Source organism: Macaca nemestrina, unplaced genomic scaffold, assembly GCF_043159975.1.
Source record: "Macaca nemestrina isolate mMacNem1 unplaced genomic scaffold, mMacNem.hap1 Scaffold_113, whole genome shotgun sequence".
Taxonomy (NCBI): domain Eukaryota; kingdom Metazoa; phylum Chordata; class Mammalia; order Primates; family Cercopithecidae; genus Macaca; species Macaca nemestrina.
Window position 1 is genome coordinate 40,171 of NW_027257596.1, and position 26,722 is coordinate 66,892.

Here is a 26,722-nt window from a genome sequence, read left to right on the forward strand (position 1 = left end):
CCACAAAGCCATAAAGGCACGGGACACACAGCCCATCTGTCTCTAACGGGGCTTTTACTTGTCATGCTGATCATTTCAAAGAGCAGATGGGTTAAGAAAGACTTGGCAAGTTACCACGAAATGACCCCTCCACTCCTTCCTGGGGGAAGGCTGACTAGTTAGCAGTCAGGCCGGCTTCCTTCCCCCACTCCCTGCATTCCTGTCCCTAAGGAGCCACAGACAATCCCACCAAATAGAGGCAGGAGACAGCCTCCTCCTTCCTACAGCTGGAGGGGGGAAGGGACCTCTCGGGCCTTTCTAACTGCATGAAAACCAAACTGTGAGCTGTACTGACCCGGGCCTCACCCATGTTGCAGTCACGTACAACACAGGTGCCCAGTGCTATCATCAGGCAGAACTACGAATGTGCTTTCCATCGTTTTCATACAATGATTCCAGAACCGTTATCCACACAGTTCCACTTCTCACACATACGACGTACTTCACGGATTACACAGCATGTTCACCATGCCCCTCATCTGCTCCTCCCAGTATCCTTGTGTGATCCCTTGAGTATGTTTTCCCATCTCCATTTCTTAAGAAATGGAGTTTCTGAGGTTATGAAATCAAAACTTTCCCAAGAACATCCAGCTAGTGTTAGAACCAGGATATGAGGGCTTCTGATTATAGAACCGGTATTTGTGCCACTATTCCACATGGGCCCCTCCAGGGATTTCTGCCTGATCTGAAAATGCAGACAGCAAATCCGTCTCTCTACAGTCCTGGGGTTCCCTATAGACAAGAAGTCAAACTTCTTACAGAAAGCTTATACTTATTTGGAAGGCTACCTGGGATATTTCTTTTAAGTTAGTTTGTTCATGTTTTGGAAAGATTGTTCCAATGACAATGCGGGGCATGAAGTGTAGAAAGGATTCCATGATGAGGCAGAGAAACAATTCGGTGGCTCTTACAATGGTTCAAATGAGGCATGAGGTGCAACCAGAAAGGACAGAGGGAAAATGCATTGGAAAGAAATGCAAAATGAAGTCCACTCAGACCCAGGACGGAAAAAAGGGGAGTAAACATGATGGTGGTTTCTAGTTTGAAAGACTGATGAACAAGGATGTCATTAACTACTGCAGAGTGGTATCTGGGGCCTGGGTGCACCAGTTTGTTTAACCATTCACCTGCTGAGCAGTCTCCAGGTTGTTTTCAGTTTCTAGCCTTTATAAATAATGCTGCTATGAACAGATACATATAGGCTTTTGTGTGAACATAAGTCTTCATTTCTCTGGGATAACTGCCCATGAATGTGAGTGCTGCATCCTATGGCAATTGCACATTGAGTTTTTTACGAAACTGTCAAGTTGTTTTCCAGAATGTCTGTACCGTCTTCCATTCCCACCAGCCAAGTGTGAGTGATCCCGTTTCCCTGCGTCCTCACCAGCATTGGTCTTGTTACTACTTTTTATTTTAGGCATTCTGATAGGTGTATAGTGACGTGGCTTTAGTGTGCATTTTTCTGATTGCTCATGATGTTGAACAGCTTTTCATGTGCTTATATGTTATCTGAAATGTCTCTTCAGGTCTTTTATTCATTTTCAAAATAGATGATTCGGTTTCACTGCTGAATTTTGATAGTTCTTTATATATTATAGATATGAGTCCTTTATCAGACATGTGGTTTGCGAATAGTTTCTCCCAGTCTCTAGCTCCTCTTTTCATCTTTATTTTGCATTTTACATTTTAGTCCATGATCCATTTTGAGTTAATTTTTGTACTAGGTATGAGGTTTAGAGCAGAGTTCAGGTTTTTTTCCTATGAATAATCAGGTAGCCAGTAACTTTTTTTAAGAGACAAGATCTCACTCTGTCACCCAGGCTGGAATGCAATGACAAGATCAGAGCTCACTGCAGCCTTGACTCCTGGGCTCAAGTTATCCTCCCGCCTCAGCCTCCTGGAGTAGCTGGCACCACAGGCAGGTGCCACCATGACCAGTTAATTTTTTTAGTTTTTGTAGAGACAGGGTCTTGTGCCATGTTACCCAGGCTGGTGTGGAACTCCTAGGCTCAAGTCATCATCCCACTTATATGGGGCCAGGCACTGGCACATGCCTGTAATCACAGCACTTTGGGAGGATGAAGCAGGAGAATCACTTGAATCCAGGAATCCCAGACCAGCCTGAGAAACAGAGGGAGGCCCTGTCTCTGCAAAAAATTTTAAACATTAGCTGGGCATGGTGTTGTACACCTGTGGTCCCAGCTACTTGGGAGGCTGAGGTGGGAGGATCTCTCGAGCCTATGAGGCTGAGGCTGCAGTGAGCCATGATCGCACCACTACACTCCAGCCTGGAAGAAAGTGAGACCCTGTCTCAAAAGAAAAAAAAAAGAAAAAGAAAAGCTAGAGCATCACCCATATTAAAGACAGGTATTGCCTTTTTGATAATTTAATTACAGTTATATAATGGACATGTAAAATATCCAGTTTGAAAGTTTGCAAAATACATAACTTTAAGTATTCTTAACTTAAAATTCTGATTCCTACCTAAGATATCGCATACAGTTTACATAAGTATCACAATGCCAGGACAACAACTAAAAATGTGTACGAGGGAGAAAACTGAGCATGTATGCCTATTAATTAAGGTATATTTCCCCCTTATTACATAAAAAGGTCATCACGGCAAATCCCTGTGACTGTATCTAAAGCAAGCCTACAGTTTTACTTCTCTGTATTATAAAATGCAAGGCTAAAATTCAAATACTAAACATTTCCTGAAGCCAAGCGTAGTTTACTTAAAATAAATGCCTAGGGTCTATATAAAAAATATGAAAAAGCTAGCTACTTCATAGCCATTCCAATCTAAGTTCAGTTTTTTCTTTTTTAATTGACACATAATTGTGTACTGTACATATGTATGTAGTACACATGGTGATGTTATAATACATGTATTGTAGGTGATCAGCATAATTAGCATATCCACCATCTCAAACATTTATCATTTCTCTGTGTTGGTAACGTTCAATACCCTTCCTCCAGTTATCTGGAACTATATATATAAATATATATATTTTTTTGAGACAAAGTCTTCCTCTGTTGCCCAGGCTACAGGGCAGTGGTGTGATCTCAGCTCACTGCAACATCTGCTTCCCAGGTTCAAGCTATTCTCCTGCCTCGGCCTCCCTGGTAGCTGGGATTACACAGGCACTCACCACTATGCCCGGCTAATTTTTGTATTTTTAGTAGAGACGGGGTTTCACCACGTTGGCCAGGCTAGTCTCAAAATCCTGACCTCAGGTGATCCACCCACCTCAGCCTCCCAAAGTGCTAGGATTACAGGAATGAGACACCACTCCCAGTCTGAAACTATATATTCTTGTTAACTATAGTCATCCTATGTTATAGAACACTAGCACTTATTCCTATCCAGCTATAATTTTGTATCCTTTAACAAATTTCTCCCTATCTCCCTCTACCCACACCCTTCTCACCCTCTAGGATCCTCTGTCTACTTTCAACTTCCATGAGATCCACTCTTTTTTGCCTTCCACATAAGAGAACATGTGCTGTGTAACTATCTGTCTCTGGCTTATTTCATAATATCTTCCAGTTCCATCCACATTGCTGAGAATAACAGGACTTCATCCTGTGTTATGGCTGAATAGTACTCCACTGTGTATAAAGACCACATTTTCTGTATCCATCATCTGCTGTTGGACACCGAGGCTGATTCCATATCTTGGCTATGGTGAACAGTGCTGGAGGAAACGGAGGTGTGGATGCCCCTCCGACACTGATTTCCTTTTCTTTGGGTATCTACACTGTAGTGGGACTGCTGGATCACACTGTAATTTCATTTGCAGTTTTCTGAGGAACCTCCATACTGTTTGCCATAGTGGGTGCCTTAGCTTACTCTTACTCTTTCTCTTTTTTCTCTTCGAGACAGAGTCTCACTGTTGCCCAGGCTGGAGTATAGTGGTGTAATCTCGGTTTGCTCACTGTAGCATCTGCCTCCCGGGTTCCAGTGGTTCTCATGCCTCAGCCTCCTGAGTAGCTTGGATTACGGGCACCCGCCCCTGCACCTGGAAAATTTTTGTATTTTTTAGTAGAGATGGGGTTTCACCACGTTGGCCAGGCTGGTCTTGAACTCCTGGCCTCAAGTGACCCACCCACCTCATCCGCCCAACAGTGCTGGGATTACAGGTGTGATCCACCGCTCCCAGCTAATTTTTATGTTTTTAGTAGATACGGGGTTTCACCATGTTGGCCAGGCTGGTTTCAAACTCCTGACCTCAGGTGATCTGCCCACCTCGGCCTCCCAAAGTGCTGGGATGTCAGCGTGTGCCCCACGCCCAGCCAGCTCCTCTAGTTTACACCCCCCTACAGTGTGTAAGAGCTTCCTTGTCTCCATATCCTCGCCAGCACTTGTTATTTTTTGTCTTTTTGGTAATACTCATCCTGACAGGTGAGATGATACCTCACTGTGGTTTTGATTTGCATTTCTCTGATTAAAAGTGATACTAAGCATTTTTCTCACATATTTTTTGGCCATTTGTATGTCTTCTTTAAAGAAATGTCTGTTCTGTTGGGTGTGGTGACACAAACCTGTAAGCCCAGCACTCAGAACGCTAAGGCAGGAGGACAGCTTGAGCCTAGACCAGCCTAGGCAGCATAGCGAAATCCTAGCTCAAAAAAAAAAAAAAAAAAAAAAAAAAAAGAAGAAGAAGAAGAAAAAAGAAATAGCTTTGTCTGTTCAGCTTTTTGACCTCCAAAACTTAAGAGCGCATTTTGGAATCTGACGACCTGCGTGATTCAGAGACAATCTGTGTTTGGTTCTACTCTGCTACTTCCTATGTGACTTTGGGAAGTTCCCTTAGCCACTTTGAGCTCAACTTCCTCAACATTAACCAGGAATAAGTGCCACCTGCCTCTGCTGGTTAACGCTGAGGACTGAAAGGAGAACCTCCACAACGCCATTTGACAATGCCGCCTGGCGGAAGCCCCTCAATGCGGGGCTGGTAGGATCATCTGAACCTAAGTACAACTTTCTTTTCCACTTTCCCAGGCTCATTCTGCATACGATTAGCAAGGAATAGCGAATAAAGGAAACCAAAATACTTGCTTAATTTTTTATAAGAAATTTTTAAAAAGTGGGGGTGGTAGAAAAATAGGAGGGAGACGAGGGGAAGAAAAAGCAGCCGGTCACAAGTTCTAGTCCAGGGCTCATCCCCGGCCTCCTCACTCAGGCAATCATCAGTCCCCACCTCCTGGGGAGGGGTACTTTCTCGGCGGGCTTCACCCACGTGGAAGGCACTGCCACAGGTGTTCAGAAACCAGGAGCACCTTGAAATGGGCAATGTGCTTTGGGTAGGAGACCTACAATTTCCCCAAAGAAACCACGACACAAAAGTGACCCACATAGGAGGTAACCAACGGCTGTAAATACTTGGTGGCAAAAACTGATGCGATACTTTCTGTACAGGAGACACACACCCAAATAAAACTTGCAAAAATAGCAGAGAAAAAAATACAGCAGACATCCAGTGCCATTCTGTTACAGAAATATTTATATCCCAAAGCCAAGGACCTCTCTGGAACACTGCCTTTATTTCCATGTTTCATGGAAGATGTTTGAGTGCACTCACGCGTGTCTCAACAAACTTCCACTCCCTGCTCTAAACTCTGTGGCTCCTTAGCAAAACCCAAAAACAAGTATCCGTTTTCCTTCCAAATGGGAAATTTCCTGACCTAGCAAAACCAGCATCAAATCCACTTATTATGAGATAGCTGATTACAGGCGAAGCCCCCCTAGTCCCAGGATGACTCCTCTACTGCAGGAGCGGGAAGGATGGCCATAGCACTGGCCTTCCAGACCACATCTCCAGGCAGTTCGAAACCATTGCTGCTCAGCTGAGCCATGATAAAAATCGAAACCAAGTATCTCTGAAAAGTGTACATGTCAAGAACCAGACCTCGGACCGGACTCAGCAGAAATGGATGTTGCAAGGTTTGTTCAGAGACCTCCTTTCCATGCCCCCTTTCCCTGGGACTCCCAAAGTGCTGGGATTACAGGTGTGAGCCACCACACCCGGCCTGGTTTCTCTTCTTCTAAGGGCACTAATCCTGTCAGACCAGGGCCCAAGCTCATGACCTCATCTAACCCTAATCACCTCCCAAAGGTCCTACCCCCTAATACCATCACACAGGCAGTTAGAGCTCCAGTACAAGAATCTGGGGGAGACATAAACATTCAGTTTATAACAATGTCTTTTCAATCCTGTTGAAAAAAACAACCAAATGAGTAGGCGACAAAGTACCTTATATGTAAACAAGTCAAGACTTTTCATATTTCTGCTAACACATTTAGGTCAATTTAAAATGTCTGATAACAAGAGTCAGAAGCAGAGATAAATGAAAGTTAGTTACTCTGCATTTTAGGCCCACATTGAGCTGTCTTCCAATGACATTGTGGCACAAAGAACACTGCTTTCTATTCCTGGTTTTGCCACCAAAAAAGCTGGAACATATCCCTGTATTTCCGTTTATCTCTAAAATCACTTGGTTGACTTAGCAGACCTCCAAGGTCCCTTCCATTCACAAATTCCACAAATAACTTCCTACCAACAGAGGCTACACAAATAAACTACACTGACGAAGGGGAAAGGTAACACTAGCAAACAATGAGATACACACAAGGTAAGACGTATAGAGAACTGGATCAACCACAAACTGGTGGACGATGAGCTGGCGGTGCATAAAAACACATTCCCTAACGATGGACAGAGAGGCAATGGCGCCGAGGGAGTATTGTTGAAGATTTCCTCTTTTAAATCTTCAAGATAAATGGTCCCATTGTTTATATTCATTCTGATTCAATGTGAATGTGAAAACTTCCTCCAGGGGACACAGACATCTAAAATCTTCCCAATGTATCCAATTTGTCACTCGATATTTTTACTGACAAGAAAAATGAGGGACTGAATATACAAACAGACCATGCCTGATCATATGTAGAAAGACAGAACTCAGATCACAACCTGTAGCTGCCCACCCAGGAAACCAATCCCCTATCTACAGTCAACAGCCAGGAGGCCAGCCAGGCTAGCACATCAGACAGAAAGCCAGACTGCTCTCTCTCCACAACCCAGAAACTAAACCACAACTCTGTCCCAGGTGACCAGGACTTGACTCAAAACTGACAGCCACCTCAATTTTGGCCCAGTGTTTCCAGTTAGGATCATTCAGAGAAAGCCAAATATGCCCCTACCCAATCACATAGGACACCCCACCTCTGCACAGCCGCCTCCGGCCCCCACAACAGCCTCCACTGGGAGCTATTCTTTCCATCCTGAAGCTTCCCCACTCCTCATCCGCCACTCACTTGCATGTCAGTCTCTGCCACACGCAAGTGACGGTGCCGACTCTCTTGCCACAGCAGCTCTGAGAAAGTCGCCTCTGCCTGTCTCATGTGGGCAGCTTTCCTTCATTTTCCCCAAAGAATAAGTCTTAAATGAGGGGCTTCTCTATATGGTCAAGCTATACAATTCAGAAGCCCAGCATGGCAGATTCCAAGCCTGGAAAGACCATACACCCCTCAGGTCCTCTTTCCACAAAACACAGCTTCCTGGAGTTCTTCAGTCACTCCCACCAACCAGGGAAGGAACCACGAGTTATGGAAAGATCAAGGGCCTTGAAGTCAAACTTCTGAGTTCATCCAGTACTTCATCTTTCAACTTAAGAAATTCCATGGCCTTGGCCAGGCGTGGTGGCTCGCATCTGTAATCCCAGCACTTGAGGAGGCTGAGTTGGGTGGATCACCCAAAGTTGCGAGTTCAAGGCCAGCGTAACCAACATGGAAAAACCTCATCCTTACTAAAAATACAAAATCAGCCTGGTATGGTGGTGCATGCCTGTCATCCCAGCTACTCGGGAGACTGAGGCAGGAGAATCACCTGAACCTGGGAAGCAGAGGTTGTGGTGAGCCGAGATCGCACCATTGCACTCCAGCCTGGGCAAGAAGAGCAAAACTATCTCAAAAACAAAACGAAACAAAACAAATGATGTGACCTTGAACAATTTTCTTAACTTCTCTAAGCCTCTATCTTCATCTTCAATAAAATAACTTTACCTCCAAGATTGCATTAAATGGAATCCCACATGTAAACCAGCTGACAAATATCAGGGGCCCAACAGCTGTGCGCTGCTACTGCCGCCCCACTTTACCCCAAGGGAGAAGCGCAAGATGTCCAGAAAAAGCCTGTTGATCCCTACACCTCAGCATCCTGTGTCCACACAAGGCGCAGTGACATCCAGACTTACCGGGGTCACCCAAATACAAGACATGGTTTGATTTTTCAACTTAGGTACACATGGCTTCTAACGTTCACCATATATGATCCATAATTTAGAAGAGATTTTCCTACACTACCCCGTGGTTCTATTTTAGTAGACTTAGATGTGCCATAATAGCTCACTCTCTTAAGCCCTCTTCAGTGTCAAAAACAAAACTTTAATCTGTAACACAGTTACCAGCAGTGAAAGTGGAAAAGGTACCTACGAGTCAAAATGACCCTCTGCCCCGCCCGGCCGCACCCTACAAAAAGCTGTTCAGGAGGATTTGGGCTGCTTATGAGAATGCTGTCTGTATTCCCAGGGACAGACAAACGCCTACCCTGGTTAGAAGCTGCGCTGCTCAGCCTCCGGGCTAGAAAGCTCCCCACGCCCTCTACCCAAGAAGAGAAGCAAATGGGGTGGCCAGGCTCCAGGATGTGGACTGTTTAGTGTGGTTTCTGCAGTCCAGGTCACCGCCATGGGTGAAGCTCTTCCTTCTTTCTTTTCCACCCAAGTGGCCAAGGTCCTACGGCTGCTGTAGGGCCTCTTCCCTATGAGTCAGCCTAGGCATTCCCCTTCCCCTTCCTTCTGTTTTTTTGAGACGAAGTCTCGCTCTGTCACCCAAGCTGGAGTGCAGTGGCATATTCTTAGCTCACTGCCACCTCTGCATCCCGGGTTCAGGCAGTTCTCTTGCCTCAGCCTCCCAAGTACCTGGGATTACAGGCACCCGCCAAAACGCCCAGCTAATTTTCATATTTTCAGTAGAGACATAGTTTCAACTTGTTGGTCAGGCTGCTCTCGAACTCACGACCTCAGGTGATCCACCTGTCTCGGCCTCCCAAAGTGCTGGGATTACAGGCATGAGCCACTGCATCTGGCCGAGTCAGCCCAGCCATCCTGACTTTTTGTTCTGGTAAAATTACTCTCTTCTACATCTACCTTCCAAGTAGCTAAATCAGAGATCTAGCCCTTGGGGCAGGCTTGAAGAATCCCTGTTTTTGGTCCTCAAGAGGTCCTACCAGGGTCTGGGACAATTCCAAGACTTGTGTTCTTAAAGAGGAAAGAAACCTCACATACACGGCTCTCGCAGAGCTCAGGCAGAGCTCAGGCAAGGCTTGGGAGGCGGCCCTACGGTTTGGGTGTGCCATCTATGATAACAGATAAGAGATCTGAAGCCAGCTGTCTGGGTTCAAACCTCAATTCCAACAGCACCGGCTGTGTGATGTTAGACAACGTCCCCAGCCTCTCTGTGGTTCAGTTTCCTCACTGTAAAACGGCCAAAATAATAGAGCTGCTCTAAAAATTAAGTCAATTGGTGCATATAAGGTATTCAGAATAATGTTTGGTACATGGGGGACTTCAATAGACACGTACTGAACAGAGTAACTTAGCAATTACTAAATATACTCATGCAGGCCAGGCACGGTGGCTCATGCCTGTTATTCCAAAACTTTGGGAGGCTGACGCGAGAGGGTCACTTGAGCCCAGGAGTTTGAGACTAGCATGGGCAACAGAGAAATATTCCATCTCTAAAACTGTGTGTAACATACATGTCTATATACACTCAAATGTTCACAGTGTATTTATAGTATACAAAATAGCTGGAAAACAGACTTAACTATTCACAATGGTTACTTCTAGAGAAGGGGGAATGCAAATTTCAGCTTTTTACCCCACACGTATATTCTTGTATCATCTGAAATATTTAAGCAAATGGTATGTATAAATTTGCTCCGAAACACATAGCAGAACAATGTAGTTTTCACTCAAAAATCTTCAAATCATGATGGAATTGTCCTGTGAAAGTAAAGTTAGAGAGGTGAAAATTCTCCCTCCAGCCTAAATGCTCTTTCATATGACCTATATTACACAAACCAATGCAGACACCCCAATCCTTTCCCCACTGTCATAAGAATTTTTCAGTGAACTGCATTCCCCTTTACAAACTAGATGATAGTTAGAGTTACCAGGCAAGAACGTGGATCCAGTTCTGCTTTTTCAAAGGCCAGTGTTCCTCACATAATAGCAATGCATTCTTCAACCGGTCAACTGCCCCCATCACCTGAGCTCTCTGTTGTACACAACTTAACGAAGTCTGGGAGAAAACAGGTGCAAATTTCACTTAGTAACAACACATCCCGCCTGATTCCTCTGCTGGGCTAGTTCTCAAGTCATCTTTTTCTAAGCTTTCATTCGGCTCTACCACACGTACCTAGGCTGGGTAAAACACTTGACCAGGTTTTTTTTTTTTCCGAGACGGAGTTTCACTCGGTCGCCCACGCTGGAGTGCAGTGACGTCATCTCGGCTCAGAAGCCAGCACCCGGGTCCATGCAGCCCCCTCCGCGGCAGACGCGGGGATCCGGGGAGCAGTGGGGACCGGCCCCTACCGGCAGGGCGACCGGGACCCCCGCGCGGGCCCACGTGGTATAGTAGCAGGGGCGAAGCCCCCGATGCCACCCGAGGCCGAGACAAAGCCCAGGCGCAAGGACCCCGGATCCCGACCTCGGACCCTGCGGAGCCCAGCTCGGAGCCGCCACGCCCGGGGCAGAGACCGCCGCCCGGTCCAGAGACCTCGTTACCCGTTTTCACCTCAGACCGCCGCCTCCGAGTGCTCGCTCCTCGCCGCGGCGCCTGCGCCGACTGGAGCGCAGCTGAGCAGCCGACAGAGCCGCGGCAGCCTCAACAATGGAGTGCCGGGGCGGGGCCGCTGCCGCGGGTTCAGCCCGTGTTCCACGCTCAGGATCCGGCTCGGATCAAGGAGCTGCAGCTGGCGCGAGGCTGCGGCCGGAACACACACTACGCTGGGGCACAGGGCCCCGCCTGCCGCCCGCCGCACCTCATCCAGCGGAGCCTGGCGCCCAGGGCCCGCCCCCCGGCCAATGTGGAGCGAGCCGCGCGGAGAGGGCGGGGCCTAGGGGAACAAATCGAGGCTGGGCGGGGCGGCGCTGGGATTGGGCGTACAGGGTTCCGCGGGAGGACCGGACCCAAGAGCTGGCCGGATCCTGGCCTTCTAGAAGACCCAGCTCAACGTCCACCTGCAGTCTGCTCTACAGGACGCGCTCATCTCAAGCCCAGAACTCAGGCTTTTAGGGCAGAGAGCGAGAGACAGGCTTGCTTTACAAAAAGTGAAACTGAGGTCCAAGGAATAGGATTGCCTGCTGCCCAAAGTCACGTAGTCCCATTCACTCGTTCACTTTGTGATTCAGCAAACATTTGGAAGCACGTATGGTGGGCTTTAGGAGTGAAGTAGGGCCGGGCGGGGTGGCTCGCGCCTGTAATCCCAGTACTTTGTGGGGCCGAGGCAGGTGGATCACTTGAGGCCAGGAGTTCGAAACCAGCCTGGCCAACAAGATGAAACCCCTTCTCTGCTAAAAATACAAAAACTTAGTCGATCGTGGTGGCGCATACTTGTGGTCCCAGCTACTGGGACCTGTGTAAAACAGGACCTGCACCCTGAAGGCACTCACTCAGGGAGGCTGCTGGGATGGGTGGATGCACAGTTAGGGTCTTCATGGTGGCTGGGGCTGACCCCATCCCCATCGCTTTTCCCACACACACCTGAACACTCATCACTCCCACGCTCGCACCCACCACTGAAAGCCTGGCCCCTAATCTGATTTGCCTAACAAGCTCCCCAGATGAACAACACATGCTTCCCTACCTCTCCCCTGCTAGGGCCCCACCGTGTTCTGGGATGTACTCAGGGATCAGGAGAACAAAACCTCAGGGAGTGAAAGGACATTCCAGGGTGCAGGCCTCTGCATCCGCCTCCAGGCCCTCACTCCTGCCTGACACACCCTCACCCCTGTACCTGGCCAGCTCCTACCAACCCTTAAATTCTCACCAAGTTCTGTGGTGGCAGCCACACCCTAAAGTGGCTGACCCCCCAATAACCTATGCCCTTGTATAGTCTTCCTGACCTTGGGTAAGAGCAAAACCGGTGACTGGCTTCTAACCCATAGAGCCTGGCAAAAGCAATCGGATGTCACTGTCACAGTGCGTCATCTTCTCACACTTGAGAGAAATGTTCCGCCTGCAGGCGCTGCCGGAGGGAGATAATGTGCTGAGAAAAGACCTTTAGAGGGGCCCGGTAGGCAAGGAAGCAAAAAGCTGGGCCCTTGCCAACTGGGTCCCAGGAAATGGATTCTGCCCTGGTGGAGCCTCAGATGAGGATGCAGCCCAGCTGCTTAGCGTGAGATCCCAAGCACAGGACCCACTAAAATGTTCTCAACTCCTAGTTTGCCAAAATTGGCTTAAAAGTGTGTGTTGTTTTAAGCTTCTCAGTTTTTAGTTATTGCCTGTGAAAGTGTTAAAATATGAGACAATAACTTAGGTCCCTTCCCCATCACACACATTCTTCTTTCTGGCATTCATCACAATTATAGTTATTGATTGAAAATCTCCCTCTTGACTGGGTGCAGTGGCTCAGGAGTTCCAGACCAGCCTGGCCAACATGGTGAAACCCCATCTCTACTAAAAATACAAAAATTAGCTAGACGTGGTGGTGCAATCCTGTAATCCCAGCTACTCTGAAGGCTGAAGCAGGAGAATTGCTTGAATCCAGGAGGCAGAGGTTGCAGCGAGCCGAGATGACACCATTGCACTCCAGCCTGAGTGACAAGAACAAAACTCTCTCTCAAAAAAAAAAAAAATTGTCTCTTGCCACTAGCATAAAGGTCCCATGAGAAGAAAAATGGAAACTCTTGCTCATAACAGTGCCCCAAATGCCCAGCACGGTGTAGTTCTAGGGCAGTGGGTCGATGGTGGACGCTGCTGGTTGGAGGACTCAGCTGGCCCTCCCAGCTGCCTTCTCCCTGGTCAGGTTCCATTATAGAGAACAGAATAGTTTCTTGCCTTTCGGGAGTCCCTCTTAGTGGGGATTGGCCAAGTGACATTGTCCTGCCCCAGGACACATAAGTGGAAGTTGGCTGAAAGGTTTCTAGCCATGGTGTGCTGGGGCGATTTGAACCAGGACATGAGAGCTGACCATCCATTGTTGGAGAATTCTGCAAGTTGGTTGTTCAACACATTCAATACTTCAAAATATCAAATAATATAAACTCACAAATTAAAAAATGCATTAGACCAGATGCAGTGGCCCACATCTAACACATTGGAAGCCTGAGGCAGGAAGATCACTTGAGCTCAGGAGTTCAAGACCAGCTTAGGCAAAAAAGGAAGACCCTGTCTCCACAAAAAATTTTAAAATTAGCTACGCATGGTGGTGTGTGCATGCAATCCTAGCCACTCTGGAGGCTGAGGTGGGAGGATCGCTTGAGCCATCTGTTCAAGGCTCCAATGAGCTATGATAGTGCCACTGCACTCCAGCCTGGGTGACAGAGCCAGACACTATCTCAGAAATAAACATATTTCATATATCAATAAATTTATAATAAATGTATATTTATATATACATTTATGTATTACAATTATATATTTAGACGTAAATATATATTTCTTGTTTTACTTATTCATTTATTTTGAGACGGAGTTTAACCCTTGTCACCCAGGCTGGAGTGCAATGATGCAATCTGGGCTCACCACAACCTCCACCTTCCGGGTTCAAGTGATTTTCCTGCCTCAGTCTCCTGAGTAGCTGGGATTACAGGCACACACCACCATGCCTGGGTAATTTTTGTATCTTTAGTAGAGATGGGGTTTCTCCATGTTGGTCAGGCTAGTCTCGAACTCCTGACCTCAAGTGATCTGCCCACCTCGGCCTCCCAAATTGCTGGGATTACAGGTGTAAGCCACTGTGCCCAGCCTATATGATATATTTATATATTATAATTATGTATATTAATTTTATATAATTATATATAAATATAAATATAAAAACTTTCCTTGCCTTCTCTTGTTTCTACAGTCAGTCCCATAACTTCAAATACTATCTACATGTAATACTTTTAAATGTATATTTATATATATATATATATATTTTTTTTTTTTTTTGAGACGGAGTCTCGCCCTGTAGCCAGGCTGGAGTGCAATGACGCAGTCTCAGATCACTGCAACCTCTAACTCCCGGGTTCAAGCGATTCTCCTGCCTCAGCTTCCCAAGTAGCTGGGCTTATAGGCTTCCACCACCACATCCAACTAATTTTTGTATTTTTAGTAGAGACAGGGTTTTGCCATGTTGGCTAGGTGGGTTTCGAACTCCTGACTTTAATTTATCTCCCACCTCGGTCTCACAAAGTGCTGGGAATACAGGCACGAACCACCTTGGCCAAAATATTTTTCTGTTTCCAAGCACTTTACAGGAGAGGAAAGCGGAGAATAAATCATCTGACACTCTACTGTAAAAAAAAAATCTTTGTGCCTCTCTTCTTTTCATCTTTCCTAAGTGTACATATTACCAAAATGCCTTTAGGTTGAGGTCCCCCTGTGAAAACTTTAGGGGGTGCTGTGTTCTCAGCCACCCTCCTGTCTTTTCCTAGTCCTGGAATTTTAGAACTGTCTGGAGATGACCCAGGATACCCACAGTGGCCATGTCTATTGGAGGGTCTAGTGACTATCAGCCCCGGGGTCATCTCATCGCCAAGGACAGCCTGAGGTAGGGGGTAGAGTCTCTCAGGGGAGTAGCTGGATGCTCTTGGCCTTAGAGGAATCTCCTGGTATAATTTCATCTAAAATGGTGACCCCTTAGGGTTATTAAAATTTTAGGACATTAAAATTAATGGACAATACAACGTAATGTCATTAAAGCTAGGTCATTAAAACTGTTCCTCCAGCCAGAGTTTTTATTCCTCGGAGACGCATTGATGGTCTGCCAGTGGGATGCTGATATTGGGAGGAAAAGGCAGAAATGATTTCTGCTCTCTAGATTGTCTCAGACTTGTGAAGAGAGAAAAACTGTCCCAAAGGACAAGGAAAACCCACAACAGAGAGGATGTGCAACAACCTGAACATGAAAATGCACTGAAGGCACACAGGAGGACAAAGAGCAGTGCCAGTGCCTCCTAGGTGGTCACTGAGTACTTTACTGAACAGGATGGGTGTCCCGAGGGATAGAATGGCCTGCCGTGACACTTACAAAGGTCTGTGTTGGAGTCAGCACTGCCTCTCCCTGAATTTGTTACCTTGAAAAGGCTTGTCCGCTGATTTGAGTTTCAGTTTTTCATTGACTGTAAGATACATTTTACCTGTACAGCTTGAAAGATAAACATACTATTTCCAAAGAGGCAAAGTAAAATGATGTATTTTATTTGCTAAAAATTCGTATTTATTTCTTCCCCGGAGTGAGTGTAGTAAGTTTTAAAGGTCTGTTCTTTTCAAGGGTGATTTCAAATGGAATTGTAGGACTTAGCTTTGTCAATGCTACCGGTGAAATAAAAGTGTGATAGATAAATTGATGATTTACAAAGATTCACCAATGTGTCAGTTTCCCTCTTGTAGCATGGTGAAGAATTAATGACAGTGGACACATCTGTATCCTCTTCTCTGGATATCTGAGGGTTTTGTTTTGTTTTGTTTTGTTTTGTTTTGGAGACACTGTCTTGCTCTGTAGCCCAACTGGAGTGCAACGGCGCCATCTCTGCTTACTGAAACCTCCGCCTCGCAGGTTCAAGTGATTCTCCTGTGTCAGCCTCCCGATTAACTGGGATTATAGGCACCCACCACCACACCCAGCTAATTTTTGTATTTTTAGTAAACACGGGGTATTAGGCCTGGCACAGTGGCTCAGGTCTGTAATCCCAGCACTTTGGGAGGCCAAGGTGGGCCGATCATGAGGTCAGGAGTTCCACAGCAGCCTGACCAACATGATGAAACCCTGTCTCTATTAAAAATACAAAAAAATTAGCTGAACCTGGTGGCAGGCACCTGTAATCCCAGCTACTCGGGAGGCTGAGGCAAGAGAATTGCTTGAACCCGGGAGGTGGAGGTTGCAGTGAGCCAAGATGTTGCCACTGCACCCCAGCCCAAGCGACAATGTGACACTCCGTCTCAAAAAACAAACAAACGAACAAACAACAAAATGACAGGGTTTTGATATGTTGGTCAGGCTGGTCTCAAACTCCTGACCGCAGGTGATCGCCCTCCTCAGCCTCCCAAGCTGCTGGGATTACAGGTGTGAACCACCATGCCCTGCCCACTCCATTTTCTTTTTATTCCCTAAATTTTAATATGTTTGAGTTTGTCTGTTCCTTTATTACTGTTTTCTTACAGAAAAGAAATTCTGCCTAATCCTTCGTAAAAAAAAAAAAAAAAAAAAAATCTTCCTGTGACTTCTGAAAGTGTTCTGGTTTTATCTTTCATATTTGAATATATAATAAGTTGATTATGGTTCATGGAATAGAGAAGAATGCAATGCATTTTCCCAAGTAGATGCCAGCCTGGTTTGTCTCATATTTTAAAATGCATGTGATTTCTTTTTCTCTTCTATAGTGCCTACTCTATCATTCATCAACTTTCCATATGAATGCTGGGTCATTAACACTTTTTTTTCCCTTTGATCTGCTTGCTCATCTCTCTGCTAATACTGTGCTGTCCTGAATATTTTCGTTTGAAAATCTTACAAGTATGTTAGACAAGCCATCACTCTTTTTTTAGATGACTAAAAATCATTAGACATTTGTCATTTTTACTACGTAAGAAAAAGTAGTTTTTCTTGCCTAAAAACAACCTGAGTTGGGAATTTATGTGATTTCATAGGAATAACATCTGGAAGTGGCGATATAAATGTCATTTTAAAAAACATTTGTCACATTTCCTCTTATTCTTTTCTACCTTGATATTGTGCAATGGAAATTTTTAAAATTGTGGCATTAGCATTACCAAATATCAATTATTGGTTTAATTTACTACTCAGTTAAATTTAGTGAGCCTACTCTGTCTTGGTGTAATCACATGGAATGGGCTCAATTCCTCAGTTAACAAGTGACAGCACGTGTAAAATATTGTCTACCAGGGAAACTCATTGAACACTTAGTGTTCAGACTGTGTTTTGGTGTCTGGTTCCCTAAGCACCACTGCAGTGACACAATATAATGGACCTTCAGCAGAAAAAGTTTTGGCAAATATATGGCATAAGCCATTTAGATGCAGTGAGTCATTCTTATTACTTGGGTTGGTGGAATCCCTTTCAAAATGTAAGTTACTAATACAATCAAAGATGAAACTTTGTGAGCAGGCGTTTTTAAGAATAAGTAGTCTCAGGACTGATAATATTAACTCCGTTATGCACATCAGGTAGGACTTTATTATGACAGATACTAGAAATGTACAAAGTGAAGTTAAAAGGTAACTCCCAGCAGCACATCTTACTCCCTGGATTCTCTAATAAGATGGGTGTTTCTACTTTGCTGTTGCCTTTTTGAATAGTTCAATTCTAGCATTAGTACTGCTGTGTGGGAGGGAGTATGTGTGAACAGAGTAAGAGTTGTGACAATCAAGTCACAGAATAAATGCTTGGAAATTTTAGAATCATGTAAACAGCTTATGGATTGACTATAGATTCCCAGTGCTGTCAGTCCCACCCATCCTTCTATCCACATGTGTGGGATGTTCTAGGACTCCGTGGCTTTTGAGGATGTGGCTGTGAACTGTACCCAGGAGGAATGGGCTTTGCTAGATTCTTCTCAGAAGATTCTCTGCAGAGAAGTGATGCAGGAAACTTGCAGGAACCTGGTTTCTGTAGGTGAGAATGACAACACATTTCACTTAATTACAGAATTATTTCCCTATCATCAGTGCTATTTGTGATTTGGAATGTGGCAAGGGAATGATTTGGTGAAGAAATCAGGCATGGGCACTGTGTACAATGAACATTAAATCTAGTAATGTTTCTATAGTTTGTAATAATTTGTGATAATTTTGTGGGTCTGTATTTTAGGAAGCAAATGGAAAGGCCAGAATATTGAAGATCACTTTGAAAAATCTGGGAAAGAGATAAGATAACTTGCACTGAGAAGAGGAAATAAAGTCCTCTGAAGGAATCTTAGCTTGTCATGAACTTAAAAACAAGCGATCAAAGCAAATAAGAGTCACTTGAAATTTATTTCTTTTTAGAAAAATTTCACCCAAAATGTAATGTACTTCAGCGTAGCAGTCAGTGTTTGGAAAACAGTTTACTTGAAAATAGTACTACAAAATTGTGTACATGAATGTTACTAATTTGGTCATAGCCATGCAGGTGGTAGCTGTGTTTTCAGTAGTAACCCATTTACTTTCAAATAATTCAGTCATGGCAACAACAAAAAAAAGCATTTTCCTTGGTATTGGTAGCAGTGTAAGTCAAAGACCTATTAATAAGTAGAAAGTTATTAAACCAAGCAATAATAATGTGCTTGTCATTTTTTTTTACAGAAATCATATGATACAGAGACTGTGTGAAAGCAAAGAAGGTAGTCAGTATGGACAGTTGTCAGCCAAATTCCAAAGCTTGATCTGAATGAGAGCATTTCTCCTGGATTAAAACAATGTGAATGAAGTATTTGTGGAAAAGTCTTTGTGCGCCATTCCCTCCTTAATAGGCACATCCCAGCTCACTCAGGATACAAACCATATGGAGAGAAGCAATATAAATGTGAACAGTGTGGGAAACTCTTCGTTTCTGTTCCAGGTGTTAGAAGACACATGATAATGCACAGTGGAAATCCAGTTATACATTTGCTATATGTGCGAAAGCTTTTTATGTTCTCAATTCAATTGAAAGACATCAGAGAACTCACACAGGAGAAAAACCCTATAAATGTAAACAATGTGGTAAAGCGTTCACTGTTTCCGGTTGTTGTCTAATACATGAACGAACTCACACTAGAGAGAAACCCCACGAATGTAAGGAATGTAGAAAAACATTCGGATTTTCTTGTTCCTTTAAGACGCATGAAAGGACTCACACTGGAGAAAGACCCTATACATGTACCAAATGTGATAAAGCCTTCAGCTGTTCCACTTCCCTTCGTGACCATGGAAGCATTCATACTGGAGAGATACCCTATGAATGTAAACAACGTGGCAAAGCCTTTAGTCCTTTGAGTTCCCTTTGTAACCATGGAAGTACTCATACTGGAGAGAAAGCCTATGAATGTAAACCATGTGTAAACCAGTCGCCTCAGTTCCCTTCACCTCCATGAAATAATTCATACTGAAGAAAAACTCTATGAATGTCAGAGATGCGGTAAAGCCTACATTCGTTCCAGTCACCTTACTCGCCATGAAAGAAGTCATGATATAGAGGTTGGGTGTAGTGACTCAGCCTATAATCCCAGCACTTTGGGAGGCCAAGGAGTGTGTATTGCTTGAGCCCAGGAGTTTATAACCAGCTTGGATTAAAACAATGTGAAACAACCTGAGCATCATGGTGAAACCCTGTCTCTACAAAAAATAAAATAATGCCAGGCGCGGTGGCTCACGCCAGCTACTCGAGAGGCTGAGGCAGGAGAATGGCGTAAACCCAGGAGGCGGAGCTTGCAGTGAGCCGAGATCGCACCAGTGCACTCCAGCCTGGGCGACACAGCGAGACTCTGTCTCAAAACAAACAAATAAATAAATAAATAAAAATAATTAGCTGGGTATGGTGGCACATTTCAGTGGTCTTAGTTCTTTTTCAAGGACCTAAAAAGCAACGTTGGGTTGGGGAAAGCCCTGTGCATGCGGATCACCAGGTCAGGAGATCGAGACCATCCTGGCCAACATGGTGAAACCTCGTCTCTACTAAAAATACAAAAAGTAGCTGGGTGTGGTAGCATATGGTTGTAATCCCAGCTACTCAGGAGGCTGAGGCAGGAGAATCACTTGAACCCAGGAGGCGGAGGTTTCAGTGAGCCGAGACTGTGCCACTGCACTCCAGCCTGGTGACAGAGTGAGACTCCATCTCTAAATAAATAAATCAATAAACAAACAAATAAATAAATAAAGCCCCTTGAATGTAAGAAATGTGGTAAAACATTTACTCTTTCCCATTCTCTCATAAACATGAAAAGGCTCACACTGCAGAGAAACCTTAAGAATGTAGGAAATGTGGTCAAGCCTTCAGATTTTCCTGTTTTTGAAGATTTGGGAGGACTCAGAGTGGAGAAAAGCCTTTTGAATTTAAATTTGTGGTAAGGCCTTCAGTTGTGTTAGTTCCATTTGAAGACATCAGCTCATTCCTGAGAAAAACCTTATGAATATCCAGAATGTGGGAATGTTTCATTTCTCTCATCCCCACTCAAGGACATATGAAAATGCACACTGTAGCTGGGTGGACCTTGTAAATACAAGAACGTACACAGGATTAAAACTCTAATAGTTTAGAAACTGCAAGAATATTTTCAGTTCTCACATTTACTTGAAAAGTCATGTGAAAACTCCCATGGGAAGGAAGCTCTATAAGTGAAGCTTTTCTAATTTGGAAAGCCTGATGCAAATTAATTATCGTGCAGTGTTTGAAAAAAGTGTATGAAATGTTACACAAGGTACAAGTATATTGTTTTTATCAGTGACTCATTCTTAAAGATTCTTGAGTATGCATTTCACGTTGTTTTGCAGGGAAACCTTGAGGTGAGAGTTCTGTAGATGCTCTTTAAGCAGTAGTACTTGAGTTTCATAGATAATGATATTAAGTTTGTTGGTAGAATTTTTGTCTATTCATTTGATAATTTGCTGGATTCATGGTTGAAGTTTGATGTTTTTCTAATATGTAGGTAAGTTCAATTTTTTTATTTCATTATTATCTTTTTTTGAGATGGAGTCTCACTCTGTTGCCCAGGCTGGAGTGCAGTGGTGCAATCTCGGCTCACTGCAACCTCTACCTCCTAGGTTTAAGCGATTCTCCTGCCTCAGCCTCCTGAGTACTTGAGACTACAAGCGCCCGTCACTACATCCAGCTAATTCTCTGTCTTTTTAGTAGAGACAGGGTGTCGCCATGTTAGCTAGGCTGGTCTTGAACTCCTGACCTCATGATTTGCCTGCCTCGGCCTCCTAATGTGCTGGGATTACAGACATGAGCCACCGTGCCCGGCCAGGTAAGTTTCATTTGTATGTATTGCCCTGTGATTAATGCACCAGTGAATAATGATTATGAATTGTTGAAATAGTCTTACTAGCCTCATTTGGTAAACTTTGATTATACCTTGTTCATTATACACATTCCACCTTTCTTTATTAAAGGAAAAATTACTCTTGATGTAAAGATGTTTATTTTTTGCTAATACTGAGTTGGTATTAATTCCTAAGTACATAAAGTTTATCATGGAGTATCATCTCGTGAGTTCTTTGCATCTGTTGCCCTTTATTCTTTATTATTTCTGTCTGTTATTTGGATCGTTCACTTTGAATGAAGGAGAGAGGACTGTCATAGGACGATACGTTGTAACCAATCTGAGGGAGGAAGCATTCAGTCTCTCAGTCACATATGATAGCGTTGGGCTTTTCATCGATGTCTTTGGTATTGTAGTAGATCGTATTACACCATTATGGTATGATGGTTTATATATTGTATTTTAGAGTATTACAGTCTTACCAGTCAGTGTCACATGACTCAGTTCCCTACCAACCAACAGACAAACCAATCACGTACTCCTGTAGGAACAAAGGAACATCCTCGGCCGGACACAGTGACTCACGCCTGTAATCCCAGCACTTAGGGAGGTCGTGGCGGGCGCATCACGAGGTCAGGAGATTGAGACCATCCTGGCTAACACGGTGAAACCCCGTCTCTACTAAAACTACAAAAAATCAGCCACGCATGGTGGTGGGCACCTGTAGTCCCAGCTTCTAGGGAGGCTGAGGCAGGAGAATGGCATGAACATGGGAGACGGAGTTTGCAGTGAGCCAAGATCACACCACTGCACCCCAGCAAGGGTAATAGAGCGAGATTCTGTCTCAAAAAAAAGGAAAAAAAAAAAAAGGAACATCCTCACTTTTTTAATGTGATACCACTCCCTGCTCCCAAGTTAATCCCTGTTTGGGCCTGTGGGAGCTTATGCCATCTTTCTGTATGTAATTAATAACTGATGTCTGGCTTGTCTGTTTAGTAATAGATATTATGTGTTTAATGGTGCCAGTAAACTTAGGGTGTCATTCCTTCCTCACCAGTGGGGTGCATGAGACGCTATTGAAACAATTGGCAATGCAACACGAGTGGAATGGACCAGCCCTCATGCAGGACACCTGCTCAACTTGACCTACCTGCTGTCGGCTGATGGTTCCGTAACACATCAGCAGTCACCTGAGTCAGAACCATGAGCTGACGATGGGCCTTCCCTTTGTTCTGCACAGTGTTTTGTGGTCTTTAGGTGTTGTCATCTTCTCCCACACTAAAATGCTCTCATCTCCTAGACATGAATGTTTAATTGCACCCCAGCATGACATTTGGCCTGTGCTTAACAGGCAGTTTTGAGGCCCTGGATTATTAATGCACAGAAGCACAACACATAAACCGACACTTAAGTCCTAATTAGCAAGAATCAGGCTGTATCTCTGTAGTCCCTGCATCTACTCTGGTCACCATCTCTGTATGCTTAGGGCAGCCATGTGAACATTATTAACTACTGTACACTCCAAGACAATAGTAATTATGTAGGCAGAAGTAGTGGCCTTGTTTGTTTCTTGTGCTGCTGCTCCCCTTGCCGCTGTCCCCTACACCCTCCTGATGAGGTGTACATCCATGGTTCAAGAGAGCTAGTAGATGGCTCACAAGAACACTCTGTCGCTACTGTCTGTGCCTCTGTCACAACAAATATCCTGATCCTTCAGTTTGAAGGGTGCAGGGCCATTTTCCTCCCTTTCTTACTGGTAGTTCTCAAGATAACTGTATGATATGCTGGGAATGCTATATCCTGATAATCTGGTGACATTGGTCAGAACAGCCCAGGCTCTGTTAGAGTCCCTGCTCAAAACAGAGTGGCCTTTAACGTTTGTGTCCAGCAAACCACATCGTGGGAGAAAACCCAAGGTGGGCTGCTTTCTGGGGTCCCTCAGTTGTAGTGCAAGTGAAGCATTTACAGTCAAAACTCCATCCATCTGCTCTGGATAGCCTTCCTGATCTTGTGGTAGCGCTTCATATTGAATCCTAGGCTTCTGTTGTCTTTTGTTTGCTATTTGTAAGTAATAAATTCACTTCATGGAATTTATGTATGAATGTGTTTGTTCTCATTGTACTCAGAAAAGTTGGTAGCCATTACACAGTGAACTCGCTTCATAATTGGTGAAAACACCTATGGCCCCCTTGTGCCACAGCAAGGAGGTTAATTCAGCCAAACATAAACTTCATGTTCGTAAAACCCTGTAGCACAATTATTACCATGTGGGAGGCCTTTAACAATGGTGATGCTGATTTGAAGAACTCTGAAGGAAGAAATTTACACAAATGGGTTGGGTACACGGGAGTCCCTCCTAACTTAAAGCAAACCTTACTCCCCTCTGCCTAAAAAGAGTGGAGAGGGCAGGCACGGTGGCTCAGGCCTGTAATCCGAGCACTTTGGGAGGCCGAGGTGGGCAGATCACAAGATCAGGGGTTCAAGACCAGCCTGACCAACATGGGGAAGCCACATCTCTACTAAAAATACAAAAATTAGCCGGGCGTGGTGGTGGGCACCTGTAATCCCAGCTACTTGGGAGGCTGAGGCAGGAGAATTGCTTGAACCTGGGAGGTGGAGGTTGAAGTGAGTCAAGACCATGACACTGCACTCCAGTCTGGGTGAGAGGGCAAGACTCCGTCTCAGGGAAAAAAAAAAAAAGTGGATAAGAACTGAAACAGGTTTAAAATTTCACCTAATTGGAAATGCAAAGTTTACAAAAATAATATTTCAAATAAAATGCTAAATGAGTGCTCATTGAATTTTATGCCTCCACAAAGTAGGTTGTGAATTAACTTCCACATCTGTTGAAAGCCACAAAAGTTGGGAAGCCTGCATGTCTGAAATTCACATGTGGCTCAAATAAGAATTATACCTGGGGATACCCCAAAGTTTAAATATGATATCCCCTGTGATATTATGAGGAATTATTGTACATAAAACAAGTTGCCTTCCTTTAACTCTGAAAATCATATTATCTTGCCTAAATTCTCCAAAACGCATCGCTCTGCAGTATCCTATAGTGGACATAGGTTTCCTGACCAATGAGCACTAAAAGTAAGTGTGTGCGACTCACCTATGTTCTTATCAAAATGGAAATCCCCGAATCCCACCAGTTAGAACAACTTGACAGAATGTCAGGATTTTGGAATATATAGGTTTTCTGTAAGGTTATTAGGTATTGATTCCATTTTTAAAGTAGATATCAATATTTTTAGATTACCTATTTCTCCTATGTTTTAGTATTAATAGATTGTGCCTTTTAATTCATCCAGTTGGTCTAATTTACCAAGTTTGTGGCTTATGGAGATTGTAATATTCTTTATTATTTTATCATCCATGGGCTCTCTAATATAAAGGCCTCTTTTAATTCTTCTATTATTAGGTTGGTGCCAAAGTAATTGTGGTTTTGGACCGTGAATTTTAAATTTTTATAACTACGCTGCAACACATGTTTATTAATCAAAATAGAACCCATTACAATGGACTGGGCACAGTGGCTTACATCTGTAATCCCAGCACTTTGGGAGACTGCGTCGGGTGAATCAGGAGGTCAGGAGTTTGAGACCAGCCTGACCAACGTGGTGAAATCCCATCTCTACTAAAAATACAAAAAGTAGCCAGTGTGGTGGCAAGTGCCTGTAATCCCAGCTACTCAAGAGGCTGAGGCAGGAGAATCTCTTGAACCCAGGAGGCAGAGGTTGCAGTGAGCCAAGATTGCACCTTTGCACTCTGGCCTGGGCGACAGAGTGAGACTAGGTCTTAAAAAAAAAAAAGAAACCATTACATTGAACACATTTTTGCCAATGAGAAATAAACTTGTTTATTCCGTGCTTTCAGGGTTCGATGAACTCTTGGAAAGCATTTTCTGCACCCTGTTGGTTGTGTAAGCGTTTTCCCTGCAAAAAGTTGTCAAGATGCTTAAAGAAGTGGTAGTTGGTTGGCGAGGGTTCAGGTGAATATGGCAGATGAGACAAAACTTCATAGCCCAGTTTATTCAACTTTTGAAGTCCTGGTTGTATGACAGGTGGTCACGCATTGTGGAGAACTGGGCCCTTCATGTTGACCAGTGCCAGCTCCAGGTGCTGCAGTTTTCCATGCATCTCATCGATTAACTTGGCATACTTCTCAGATGTAATGATTTCACCAGGATTCAAAAAGTGTAGTGGATCAGAAGACCGGCAGCTGACCACCAAACCGTGACCATGACCTTTTTTTGGTACAAGTTTGACTTTGGGAAGTGGTTTGGAGCTTCTTCTCAGTCCAACCAGTGAGCTGGCTGTTGGATGAAATCCACTTTTCGTGGCATGTCACAATCTGATCAAGAAATGGTTCATTGTTGTTTCATAGAATAAGAGAAGATGACAGTTCAAAAGGATGATTTTTAAAATATTTGGTCAGCTCATGAGGCACCCACTTATCAAGATTTTTCAGCTTTCCAATTGGTTTCAAATGCTGGAAGACCATAGAATGGTCGACATTCAGTTTTTCGCCAACTTCTCGTGTATCTGTAAGAGAACTGAATTCAGTGGTTGCTCTCAATTGGTCGTTATCAACTTCTGGCCCAGAGCCTGGAGCTGAGGCTGCCATGACCACCCTGTTCTCTTCCTTCTGGGGTCCCCAGGAAGCTCCCAGGCCTGAATGATCCCCACAAATACAGTGGCCAGGATGGGAGGGCTGGAAGTCAACTACCCCTCACCCCTGCCACCACAACCAAGAGGCCCCCATGGAGGTTGGCCCCGAGATGTGGGTCCCTGTGGGATGCAGGCTCCCACGGATACTTCAGGGGATGAGCACGGGTCCTCCTGGCTGACAGGACCTGGTGGGCACTGGGTGTGCGGGGCCTGTACAGGTGGGTTGGACAGAATTGGGCCTAACCAGGGAGCCGGAGACTGGTGTGTCTTCCAGATTTCCTATGAGATCCCCTATCTGGTCATAGATGATGGTGATTGCTCTGAATCCCTGTAAGGTGTTAGGTGCTCCATTCTTACCAAGTTTATTTTGTTACCTGGTAGAACTTGGCTCATAAAGAAGAAAATGGTGAAGAGGAGGACAGGAATCCTCATGGCTGAAGAAAGAAGAAAGTTTGGCTTCATTTCCAGGAGGCAGAGAAAACTTCCGTCCATGGCTCTCTAGCACCAGTGGAATGTCTCTGTTTGGACAAGAAGAGCCTTTCTGTACCTCATTGGGGATATTCATAGATAGAGGTGTTCTATGCATGCAAAATTGCTTTGATGGGAGGACTGATGTGGATGCACAATTTTGGCCAGAAAACCTTGTTAAATGGGAACATAAGCTACAAACATTTTGGCAAAAGATGAAAGTTTATGAACAAACAACCATTTATATTGTTACAATAAATTAGACTGTGTTGAGAAACCAGTTGCTTTCGTTAATGACCAGACATTTT

General features: G+C 44.5%; 1 long non-coding RNA gene across 3 annotated transcripts in view; it reads right to left on the reverse strand.

Annotated features, from left to right (window-relative positions):
• LOC139361233 (uncharacterized) overlaps nt 1-11,086 on the reverse strand; it is a 28,442-nt gene extending 17,356 nt beyond the window's left edge. For 2 of the 3 annotated variants that reach the window (XR_011618797.1, XR_011618795.1), the window contains exon 1: nt 10,278-10,894. This is a non-coding gene — a long non-coding RNA (uncharacterized lncRNA). The other variant, XR_011618796.1, reaches the window with a different exon arrangement.
• Between the last annotated feature and the right edge of the window lie 15,636 nt (nt 11,087-26,722).